The 12,872-nt window shown below is 40.4% G+C and overlaps 1 non-coding gene across 1 annotated transcript; it reads left to right on the plus strand.

Annotated features, from left to right (window-relative positions):
• Window positions 1-1,192: 1,192 nt before the first annotated feature.
• TRNAP-UGG (transfer RNA proline (anticodon UGG)) lies at window positions 1,193-1,264 on the plus strand. The gene has a single exon. It is a non-coding gene; the product is annotated as a tRNA-Pro (tRNA).
• Window positions 1,265-12,872: the final 11,608 nt, after the last annotated feature.

The raw sequence follows: 12,872 nt of genomic DNA on the forward strand, positions 1-12,872 counted from the left end.
GACCTTCTCATACTTTTAATTATGACAATTTATAACATATCTAGCGTATGATAACATCATGGAAAATATACGATCGGCATTGGGTTTTTACGGAACCCTGATCGGCCAGGTCGGGCATTTAATCACCCCCATTCCCCGCTTCAAATATCACCAAGTAGCTCAACATCCCTGGCGGGGAACGTCGTTCAATTGACGACCCATTCCCCCCACAGCCTCTACGTACTCCCCAACGGAGGGACCAGCCACCCCTTCCCCTCCGACCCACCACCCCCTCTATGAGCTCCGCCTGACGCATGAGTGGACGCAATAACGCGAAAACGAGTAGCGCTCGCACAAATGGGGTAATCACCGAGTAAAATTAGATGAAAAACGTTTAAATGAGGATGGTGCATGACGTTATGAGGACATTTTTATTCGGGTACGAGGAGGGGATTTTTTTTATAAATGATTACCTCGGGCAATCGAATCGAGCTTCATACAAATACGCCCCAGATTCTTTTCACACTATGACTGAACGAATTCTCTATATTTAAATTCATGAGCCCAAGCGAGAAGACATTATTATTTCAGGCACTTGAAGGATAAACGGTTAAACAGAACGACAGGGCAGTTTTATTTTCAACTGGAGCAAAGCGACATCGTATATTGACTAGTGCGATCCAGAATGGTGATTTCAACTGAATGGTGGGTTTCCCTCTCCTCTCGGCGGTCAGCGCGCAGGGTGTCCCAAGTTACAACGAGTTAGAAACCATATTCGGGAAAATATTTTATGCTGCAATACAATAGATTGTAATAGTGAGACTTACCCAATCGGTGAGAAATGAACAAGATTCCTTATTCCTCGCATCTAAAATTTGTTTCTCCTCGTGCTGGACATGCACGACTAAAATTTAGTAAAGCAATGCGAAAGAATTCATTAGCTACTAGCTATTCAATACTACATGAATTCTCACTTTAAATTCAGTATTCCTTTCATATTGACGAATATGAAGTCCTCTAACATTCTCATACGATTTACCTGTGTTATGCTCGCACTTCCATTTACCGTCACACTCACTCCCAGAGCCGGAGGCCGAAGCTGTTGGCATGTGAAACTGCGGAAGAGGTCGGTGAAACTCCCAGTAGGCATCAGAAATATGTATTTTCGTGAAAGTCATATTTGATTTGCAAATGTATGCCCTCTAACAACAGTGGCCTGTTGGTCTAGGGGTATGATTCTCGCTTTGGGTGCGAGAGGTCCCGGGTTCAAATCCCGGACAGGCCCAATTTTTTGAGTTAATATTATAAAATTAAAATGTTAATTTTTAGGCACATGTCTTTTGATCCCATGTGAAATTTAATACCATTCACAGATATTTTTGGAGCAAATTTGTGTCCTCTTCAACAGCCTTGCCTTGTGGACAATAGTCGAATTTGGGTTTCGGCTCCAAAACAGTCATTCCTACATTCAATCAAGTACATTCTAACTTTACGACAAGAATTTACCTAATAAGTGAATAAATGTATGGCATATAAGATCCGCGTAGAGGCAACTTTCATGCAACCATGAGCATAAATGTATGCGGATAGAGCGTCCTGTATTTAAAATTCATATTATGCTCGCGGAAATGTGTCGTGCTGAAAGAGGTAATTAATTTTTAGTTACTTAGTACGGGGTGCGGCGAAATAACTTCCTTTATTCAATGCAAGTTTGTAAATTAGGAAAGTTACGTTGCCACACCCTGTACACAAATATGCAGAGGTGAGGAGTAGCGTTGAATTTTTCTAACGCCGTACTAGTCTTTGGTAGAACTTATAAATGTCTAAAACTGATATTCATGGATGACTTTTATAATTTTTCAAATTATTGAATCTTCCTGGAATCACTAATGAAATTGCATTGCTCTGGGAAAATATAACTGACTACCTTGCTGTTGTGTTCGATAATAATAGTTCCTCAATAACTGACCATCAAGGAAAGTGTGCAAGGAACTTTTAGGTAAAAGAAAGAAGTATTGTTCGGATTGATTCAGTATGGAGCCCCTAGATATTCCTCGCTTAATCCACACTTCGGTCTTCAGCATTTATATCTACACAATTCAATTCAGGCAGCAGTAAGTGCAATGTGGCGGGGACCCATGCTTATACCACATAGAAGGGAGAAAATCTTTTCAAATCATCTGTTCTTGAAGCTGATTAAAGTATCGACACCATAACTTCAAAATTAATTTTAGACAGTGGCAAACTAGTTGTTGATAAAGGCAAAGAAATAGCCATCTTCAGTAATTATTAGCATTAGCATGTACAGGCATCAATAAATGGCCGTGTTTTAAGTTCGCACACGCTTGTGGAACGATATATTTATCTAATGTGTATTAAATGTTATTTATCAACTAGGGCAATATCAATCGCTTGTGCGTCTCCTCTATGCCTCCTCTATGGCTGCATGGTTGTAAACAGCCATAGAAAAGAGTGATTATAATGCTATAACCACGGCTAATAATGATATTGATACAGAATTTTGAATTCAGGTAAAGTCTGTGAATCGGGAAGTTGCTACTGACTATAAGGTGGAGTAGTTTTTAGAGAAAGATGCGATTTATAGCTATTAACCTCGTACCATATTTATGTATACATTTTGTCCACCAATTTATTCTTTGCTTGAAATAATTTGATATATTACATCAAAAATTACTGTTTTATAAATAATCACGTTTAAAAAGCGTTTTCCTGATATATTTCTATTCATCTTACATCCTTACTAAATTATTTTAAATTATATTTTTTCAGTTTTACGCTATTATTTTTTGCACAAGTTATGATCCATTGATTCATAAATTAAATACGCATTTATTTTGTTGATTAAAGTATCTACGTTGTAGGAGGAATTTCAGTCGTAACTTGGGCTGGCAGTCAGGCACATCAATTTGTTTAGTATACTAGTTTATTCATGTTACTTATACAGTCCGTCACTAAAAGTCTATCACATAATTTGTGGGAATTAAATGCAATTTTCGACTAAACCTTTTTGTTAAAACATTACGGGTAAAAAATTAGTTTCGACTAAACATTTCGTACAAAACATTATTGATTTTCGAATGCAATGACCAGGATTATTTTTTGTTGACCCATTGGCTTGGCCTTCGTCTCCTAGTTCCCCCTACATCTGTATCTCAATGGCTATCAAACTACCAAGAGTGGGAAATTAATATTCCTCACTAGGCTAAAAACACTCCACTATTTTTTACGGCTTGGATTTGTCATAAACATGCTCCAGCTAATGAGAAACGCTCATTCGTGGGCAGTAGGACAGTGAAGAAACCGATTGGGTGGCTCCCTTCTATTTTTTTATTCTCGTCTGGGCCTCCCGCCGTGAAGAATCTTACCTTTTTGACCAGCCGTCCTCTTGACTCATGCACTCTTGGAATAAGACCTCCACCCTACTCTAAGAGCCCTCCCAGAAATACGATTTTTATGCTGCTTTATGTCCACTGCATTATCACATGTCAATACAATAAGCTTGAAGTTTATCCCCTGCCTTGAAGGGCGTGGGCGGGACTCGATCCGTTGTAACTCATTTACCACTGCAAAATATCCCGGAGTAAAGATCATTCCTTCTCTTGCCTGCAATAATGCTGGTGAGGGAAATGAGTTTCGTTGCCTTCATGTCTGGTCTCTATTTATTGAAGTGTTACCTCATGATCACAAATTAATGTAACATATAAAACAAATATAGAACAGCGGGTCAACAGTAGAATTATCAATGAAAGATGAAAATGTACACTAAAAACAAAATACCGGATATATGATCACATGTAGCAAATAAGGGGGACCGAGGCGGTGAGGTGGCTAACGCACTGGCTTCCAACCGAGAGGCCAGGTTCGAATCCTGGAGACGGCAGATACTTTTTCGGTGGTATCCTGATCCCTACTTGAAGTGTTTTGTGGAGAGCACTTGGAGTGAGTACGCCGTCCGTCGTTAAACTGCGGACCCCTTGGCACCTTTCGTTAAGAGTTGGCTAATGCCGACACCGGGTTTCTCTCCACCCTTCTTCCTTTTCCATCCATCCCTAATGGCGCTAATGACCTTAGCTTTCGGTCACCTGCTCTAAAACTACTTCTACTATGAATCAAATAATCATCCCCATAAATACTCATAAGGAAAATATAATCTCCATATGCCGTATTTCAACCTACAGAACATGTGCGGAAAGTGATTTTTGGGGAAAAAATCCGCATTTCGCACCTGTACAATTGGTACAGATGATGAACCCTTGAATATTGAAATATTTATAGAAAAATATCATTTACTGCCACTCATCCATGGAAAATATCAGTAATCACCTGCACCCATTCGAACTACTCGTATCAAGGGCGATGGAAAGGAAAGGTTGCGTAGAAATTGCCTCGCTGGAAATTATTATCTTCCTGTTTTGTTAATCTCCATATCATTTATTTTATATAATAAGGAAAATCTTTCCGTGCTTCTAGGGGAACCAGATGCGGAAGAAGCTTCGTATTTTCGCACCCCACATGAAATAATTGACCATTAAATTTCAAGATCAAAACAGTTCCATTGCCTGACAAACAGTCCCTGATGGTCGTCAACGGAGGGGTTGGCTTGATCTCAAGGAACTCGATCACCGTGCGTTGATTCCCATTACTACCATTAACCTAAACTTTCCTCGCCGGCAGTGCCAAAGTGGTGCCATCTGTGCAGCACACTCGCATTACTTCACTCAATTAGGAGCATCCATCAAAACCACTATAAGCCCCTTTCAGCCCTCCTCGCCCATATATATATTTCTTGGGCGCATTTCAACCCTTTTTCTTTCCTTCAAATCTCCTCTTTCCTACCACCCCGGGTCCAGGATGCCATCTCTCCCCCTCGACGTTAAAAGCCCCGCCTCTTATTGCGTTCTTCATCTTGGTCTTTGCCTCCGCTCCCCCACCCGCGCTCTCCTCCGTCGTCGCCGGCCCCACGGGGGCGGATGGCTGAAGAGGGGTGATGGAGAAGGGGGAAAGGGGAACGGGGGCGGCCCAACTAATTGTAAGATATTTACTGCAGCACATAAAAAAGGAAGGAGACTCGAAAGACTTTGTGGGGGCGAGGGAGTGGGGGCGGGGAGGAGAGAAAGATGGCGACACTGAGATGGGGAAGTGGAAGGGGAGAGGGGCGGGGAGAGGAGTCGAGGTTACGTCTTCATCTGCAGAAGCGAAGGGGGAGGGGAAAGAAGGTCGACGCCGCCTCACTTGGCCCGCGGGTCGCAACCGCCTTCGTGCGAAATGGTTCACTTCAGCCCGTAAGGCCTTGCCGTTGGACCTTACCACAACTCGGAAGACTCGGACTTTCATGATCTCAAAGCAAAAAATGTACATGTCCAATAATGTACAAGGCGTGTACCAAAACGTTGGTTCAAAAATTAACAGAGGTGAGCAATGCCAAATAATTGCCTTTCCGGAAATTATGAAAGCAGAGACAAAAAACCATTGCTATATTAAATAATCCTGAGGCGGAACATCTTATTCAGAGGTAGAGTGAAACGGAAAACAGCTACCACATCATAACATTTTAAAACTGCGTGTTTAATTGTTTGCGTCTGCTTTTTGAATCCTTTCCAATGATTATTATTCTATTTTTTCGGTATTATAATGGATATAGGCTACATAGTATCTCCATCGGTAATCCGTAACCAAAAATTTAGTTAATTCGAGTGTGTAACCCTATTATATTAGTTAGATTAATAAAATGTTCACTCGCATGAGAGAGCAGGTAAGTACGAGGGGGTCGTATATCAATTACGGTGTAGATAATACCAAATACATGGAGGAAAAATAAGAATGCATTTCACTAACCTCTGCACTCTACTTTATGATAATTAGCCTCCAACTCAAATATCTGAGGGTTATGTGAGTGGAGGCTAATTATCATAAAGATGAGAGAAATAGACTGCTCTCAGTTTCCGTTCGCAAAATATTGTCATGATTTTTATACTACATTGAACTAGGGGGTTCGTGGTTAGGAGAGCCGTTTCTTCTGCGGTCTAAAACAAGAGAACCCTTTCCACGGCACCAAATACCGGAGAAATGTCTTGGGAGCAATACATTGCTATGATTTCGGAGCATAATAATTTTTTTAATGATAAAAAACCAAAACGGAAACAAAAAAGAGGAAAAAATTGTGACACTTTATAACGTAATTTAATTTTAATATAATTTACCGAATCACAAAAACTACAACTTTCTCGGTACATCCCACGCCTGAGCATTGGTCTAGCATGCTGGTACTTTTGAATGTATTTATATTCCTCCCAATATTCAAAGACTAGATACTATTTACATATGTGCCAAAAACTGCTGATTATGCTTAAATATTAGATAAAATCCATTTCAAAGGTTCTTTGGTGCAAATGAGGGTAGATTAGTCTAATGTACGCAATTTATGTCTTAACAAGGGGAAAGAGCTGTCGTTAGAATTTGCTGGTTGGATCAGACTGACCATGCACAAAAATAAAAACATATCGTTCACAAAAACGAATATTCGGCCACGGTCGACTACTTTTAATCCAATTAAAACTAGAGACTCCTAATATCTTCATAAATTCAAATTTAAAACCTTGCACTAATTGAGTTATGAAACGATTTGTGGTCATTGATGAAATAAACTATATCAACACATTTGAACATCTTACGCGAAAACAGGGAACGTCAGAATTCTTGGCGGTCATAATTAAAAAAAAGTTTATTCATGGATGAGAAGTGATGATAAATGTTTGACATATACTTGAGTAGTTTTAGTAGATATTTAGATATTTCATTTCTAAGAAGAGGCAGGCATATTTGGGACAGTCATTTTAAACTCCCAGTCATTTCTTTTTTAAGCAAAGCAAATCCGTTTCGGGATTTTTTCGTAATATTAATTATGATTTGAAATATTTGAGCGACGGATTTCCAAAAAGATAATTGTGGACATCATTTTTTTCATAGTTTCCTGTAGAGTAAATGCAGAAATATTGATTCAAAGGATTTTCTAAATTTTGAAAAAATTAATGCTCCAAGCCAAGGACATGAGAGAACGCTAGCAAATTCAATAAACTATGAGAGTTACGAAGAAACAGGTGTAACGGAGAGGAAAAATATTCTCGAAGACGGAAAGGACCGAAAAAGACAAATGTCAAGAGAGATCAAATTAAGAAAAAAAATAATTAATAGAACCAATGTTACCAATACAAATAATGAAATCCCTCGCCTTTGTATCACAGTATAACATTGCTTGTATTCAGGCCAGTCACTGATAAGAATAACGATTTCCAAATTTATTCCTTAAGATATATCAAATCCTGTCATTTTTTTTAAATATCAAACATTTATATTCGCAAACTTTTTTTAAAACGTGTTAACTGACAGTTGCATCGATAACATGCGGTTGAATTTCAATAATGTAGTAGCAATTGTACTTATATGATATATAATTCTTACCCAAGCTAAAAATGACCAACTATAAATTAATACAAATTGTGAAGAAAGATTTAAAGACTTGGCGTTTCCAAAGGAAAGAATTTATTATTATTGACTAGTTTCAATGCAGGAAAACTAATCGACGGTAATAAATTCAGTTCAGCAAAAATATTCGGGCAAAAATTAGTCGGGCGTGTATTCACCGCCTGCCACACACTCTGGCGGTGGCTTGAATGGGCACTAAAGAAATCCAAAAAAATATTTCCTGTGGAAACGCAAAGTCTTTGATTATTGCTTCGTTGCTTTACTAATGGATATCCACAAAGTATCGACCTCAACTATCTCTCAAATAATAAAAACCGATTTAAAACTTCATCCGAAACACTTAACTGCTTGCTAATTTACTCGGTGAGATTCTTTCAACAGCTAATTTATGAAAATACGTACAAAAAAGAATATTTTACGATACTTAATAGGAAAGGATACGGTAAAGTTTTGATATTCGTGACGACACTTGAAAATTTTAAATGAGGCATACTAGCTAACAAAACTAAGATAGATAGTAGCATAATTTAAACAAATCTTGGAGAGTGGTGACATAAAATTGAAGAGAGAATTAGCTCATACGATGAACAAAGGTAAGTAATCAAAGTACATGAGGTTTAGGAAAAACACAAGTTGTAACATCCAAGGAGAGAAATACACAAGAGCCCGGGAAGTGGTGTGGTGTGAGTGGTGATGGGGGTATGAGGGAGGGTGGTGGTTTGAAAAGTAAATTATGGCAATAAAGCAGCACGGTGGGCCTTGGGTGAGATGTGGGGGGGAGGGAGGGGTATGGAAGAAAGGACGAGGGCTTGTGTTTTATATTAAATATATTTCGTTATTTATAGGGAGGGCCGGAGACTTATTTCCCTTCTCGCCCCCGTCTCTCTCCCCACTCACTCCCCTCCCCGCACTCATCCTCTTCTCTTACCCTCCGCTTCCTTGCCCCCCGTCGTCTTGAGATAGGGTGGAGCGCATCATTTCGAGAGCTATCCGAGAGAGGATTTACTGGCATCGGAGGAGTGGTGGGGGCTGGGTGGCGCGATCTCTTGGGCGGACGGGAACCGCTCCTAACCTCCCACCTCCTCCCCCTCTCGTCCCCCCTCCCACATCCACACCCTTTCTCCTCGTGGGACAACGGAGCTAGGGGTTGCATAGTCCGTGCCTGTCTGTGCACAATGCGGAGGCGCCATTGAAACAAAATCATCGAGGTAATTTTTTATCGAGACATTTAAAACTCCAATCATATTATACATAAATTCCCAGCGGAATTAATTAATTGGGTTTTAAGAAATCATTCTTTAAATTCCAACCAGTAAATTTGATATATGAGCTGCAAAAGTTCGAAATAAAGTAAAGGATAGTAGATTATATTCAGGATTTTTTTCTTTCCTCCCGCAAAGAAAGAGTTTCAATTAGGCATAACCCATTTCTACTGACCCTCAGTGAAGCCTATTAAGGGTCTTGCAGTTGTTCTCACGTTTAAATGATATGCTTTAAAAATTTAAATGGAGTTTTTCAAGTCCATATAATAATTTGTACATAGCGCAAAGTATTTTCAATCGTTTTATTCAGCATTAATAAATGGTGCTCAGAATAAGGTCAAAAATGCTTAACCAAATTTATAAAATGTCTAGATGGTAGAGGAGAATGAAACAGAAAATTAGGAACACAACTTCCACGGCAAATTTTCGGCACTTAGCCGTCGTCTAGTAGTGAAGAGTCAGGCCTGGGTGCTCACACTTGAGGGTCGAAGGGGGCGGAGGTGAGGGAATTGGCATGTGTAAACAAGAAGACACGATATTCACAGACTTCGAAAAAAAACGTCGACCTAGTACTACACCATAAGCTGACATAGGAATTGCGATTATGTCGAATTAAAGACACTGCGACTAATTGAGTTCGCGATTTACTTTCTGGTCGAACAAATAAATAATTCATGGAGCGAGTTACGATTTTCGTATTTGTGGAAGAATATCCTGGGTCCGTTCAATAAGTATCGGGACTGGTTTCAAAAAATCAAAGTTTATTGCAGGGATCATTACAATTACTTAATAATCATCAAAATACATTCCTCCTGCATCGATACACTTAGTTCGGCGCGTCTATTAATCGTCAAAAGCACGCTGGAAGTCGGTTTCCGGAATACTGTTGAGAGCCTTTGTCGTCGCCACTTGAACCGCCTCGATGGAGTTGAACCGATATCCTTTGAGCTCCCTTTTTATTGGCGGAAACAAGAAAAAGTCAGGTGGAGCCAGGTCAGGGATGTCGGGGGGGGGGGGGGGGTGAGGCAACGTTGCCCTGCCGAATTTCGTCAGCAGCTGCCGCACAGCAAGCGACAGTTTTGTTCCTCGCTTAAGACTTTCGGCACCAGCTTCGCGCGCACTTTCCTCATCACAAGATTCTCTGTTAAAATGGTGTGGATGGTTCCGACTGAAAGGCCTCCTCACTGATAAGGGCGATGGTTAAACTCCCGTCAGAGTCCAAAACTTTTTTCACTTTGGCCACCTGAGCATCAGTTCGCGCAGTCGTCGGGCGTCCATCGCGGTGTTCGTCTTCCCTTAAAAATTTTGTCACTCAAAAACTCTTGTGCGGCCTAAGGCATCTTCCCCATGAGCCTGTTTAATGAGTTCAACGGTCTCCCGAGTTTAATGCAAAACTTCACAGCGTAGCGTTGCTCGACGGTGCGCTCCATGCTGGCGCGCGACAAGCAAACAATCACACGTCACAAAAATCCACCTCCTGTCTCAACGCATACCCGGAGGCGACTGAACAAAAGTGCGCCTGAGTGGTGGGGGACCCCTCTAGCGAGCCGACCGGTCGGACCCACATCCACCCACCCAGGTGAGGCTGCAGCGAACCAGTGCCGATACTTATCGTACGGACCCTGTATCTATTCACCTATAAATTTACAACCTCGGGGGGAGGGGATCGTCGGGGAAAGGACAATTAGTAGTAGTATTTAAGGGAGGCGACCGACAGCTGAGTTCATTTGCGCCATTAGGGATGGACAGGAAAGGATGAAGGGTGGAGAAAAACCTGGCGTCGGCATTAGCCTACACTTTACGAAAGGCGCCTAGGGGTCCGTAGCTTAACGTCCCATCCGACGGACGTCGTACTCACTCAAAGTGCTCTCCACAAAGCACCTAAAGTAGGGATCGAGATACCTCTGAAAAATATTCAACACCACCGGGAATCCGGGCCCTTTGGGTCGGAAGCCAGTACAATAGCCACTGCACTACGCACTGGATAGGACAGTTTTATCGAAAAATTGCCGATCAAATATAATGCCTAGGAGTCACATTAACATGAGATCTAACATAGGGAAAGAAGTTAGGAACAGTTGCACTGAAGATGATTGGCCTCATCAAGCAAATAGTGAGGAAATACGAGATTACAATGAAAAATTAAGGTGAGGTGTTACTTTACGTTGGCTAGACATCAATTTCAGATGAGTTGTTTGGGATCCCGAGTAAAAGCGCCTAATTTCTGAATAAATCAAGACAGGTGCATGGGAAACTCTCTGTTTTCTGAAGAACAGATATAAAGGAATAGGAGGCACAAGAATCTACAGGTTGGGAGCTTCTACAAACATGAATATGACGTGCAGCTTAAACCAATGTATAAATACAAACCATGTGAGTTAAACGCTAGCAGAGATTGGATTATTCTAACACCGCTTGATAAAGGTAGGTTAGACTACAGTGAGAAATTAAGGGAAATTGATTCCCAAACAGACCAATACAATGAACGACCCTTTTTCCCTCACTCAATGCGTGACCCAAGTAATAAGAAATAGAAAGTATTACCATCAAATCAATTTGAAAAATAAAACGATAAGGTGGCCTTTTAGCAACGAATAGAACAAATGACTTTTACATGTACGAGTATAATATAATTTAAGAGCGTCTCATGCTTCAACTTATTAAACCCTTTGACAAGCATCCTTTTGTCTATATGGTATATATTTCTCGTCGCATATGTATTATTATTATACGCCTCACTATTATTTCTCTGGGCAAGACGCCAAAAAAGTCTGATTTTATATTTTTCCGAAAAAATTCGTTTCGCCGATTTATTCCATATTAATCTATCACTGCATACGTTAGCCTCTGTTCACGTACTGATAAGTGCGCGCTAATATATTCGTTTGGTATAATTTATTTATTCAGTATAAGTCCGAAAACAGCACATGTTGGCCTTTACATCGAACTATTAACAACGATAACAATGGTCACATTCACAAACACCCAAGCCCTAGGTGGAGGAAAACTCACCCAGGCGGGAATCGAACCCGCGACCCTTGGAATAGCAGACGAGGACGTTACCCCGCCGCCACCGGGGTCGGCATAATGTTTTATCGGCATGCAAGAGTTGGGAGATTTAACTCTCATTCAGTTGGTAAAAAATTATGAAACAAGCATAAAACACTTCTTTACGTCTTATTTTTAACTGGTGTCTCCAACCCAAATGTTTATAAGGCAATCATTTCCCAGCCTACCTATTTTTCTCTTTTTACTCATACTTAAAGCAACCTTAGTCGTGTATCAGTGCTCACTCTCACAAAAGAGATATCCATGGTTAGTAAGGATACGCAAGTGCTAAAATGTGCAATCTTCGTATGAGCCTATTAAAAGTGGTGCCAACTGCAAACATTTGAGATACAACGAAAGCTTCGTTGCACCATTTCTTATATCAAGGTTCCTGCCACTCCTGTCTGTCATTAATCGCTTGCTTCTTTTAACTCATCGTTAGTCTTCCTCTTGAATTCATTTTTTCTTAATCATGGTTTTTCGAAAAGTATTGTGCTTCTATGTATGCCCAGTTCGTTTTGCTCAAGTAGTTCTTGGCAATGCTCTACGTAGGCTTCCCTTATCCCACACTCCGAAGATGCTGATCATCAATCACCCGTTAGACCCATGTTATTTCATCGGTCATCAAGAGACTCGAATTTCTGTGTAAAATTCTTTTTACCAGTACTAGCGTCAAGCTGTAACAATGGTAAATACGTAAACTACCTACATTGATATCTAGATTGATACAACTTCATTAAATATGTTCAGACTTCGGTGTTACAGACATCTATACAGTGTCTACTATTTGTCAATTGTAATAGTCGCACTCATCTTATTGATGGCAATACTAATTTGTGCTATTCTGATTTTCATCCACTCCTCCTTCCATTTCTAGTAATCATGCCAGCTAAAAAGTTTCAGGAAAGTCTTCCTAAGTATCATGCACATACTTGGGACAATCCTTCACGAACAGACAATATAACTCCAATCTGGACTGCGTGTCATCGTTGCAGGCAATCGGGAGATTGCCGAAAAAGTGAAAGCGAAGGCAAGGTTGTAATTATTATGAAGTTTGAAGAAAATTTCTGCGTCTCAAGC

This window comes from Hetaerina americana, unplaced genomic scaffold (genome assembly GCF_022747635.1).
Source record: "Hetaerina americana unplaced genomic scaffold, ioHetAmer1.1.p SCAF_19, whole genome shotgun sequence".
Classification (NCBI taxonomy): Eukaryota; Metazoa; Arthropoda; class Insecta; order Odonata; family Calopterygidae; genus Hetaerina; species Hetaerina americana.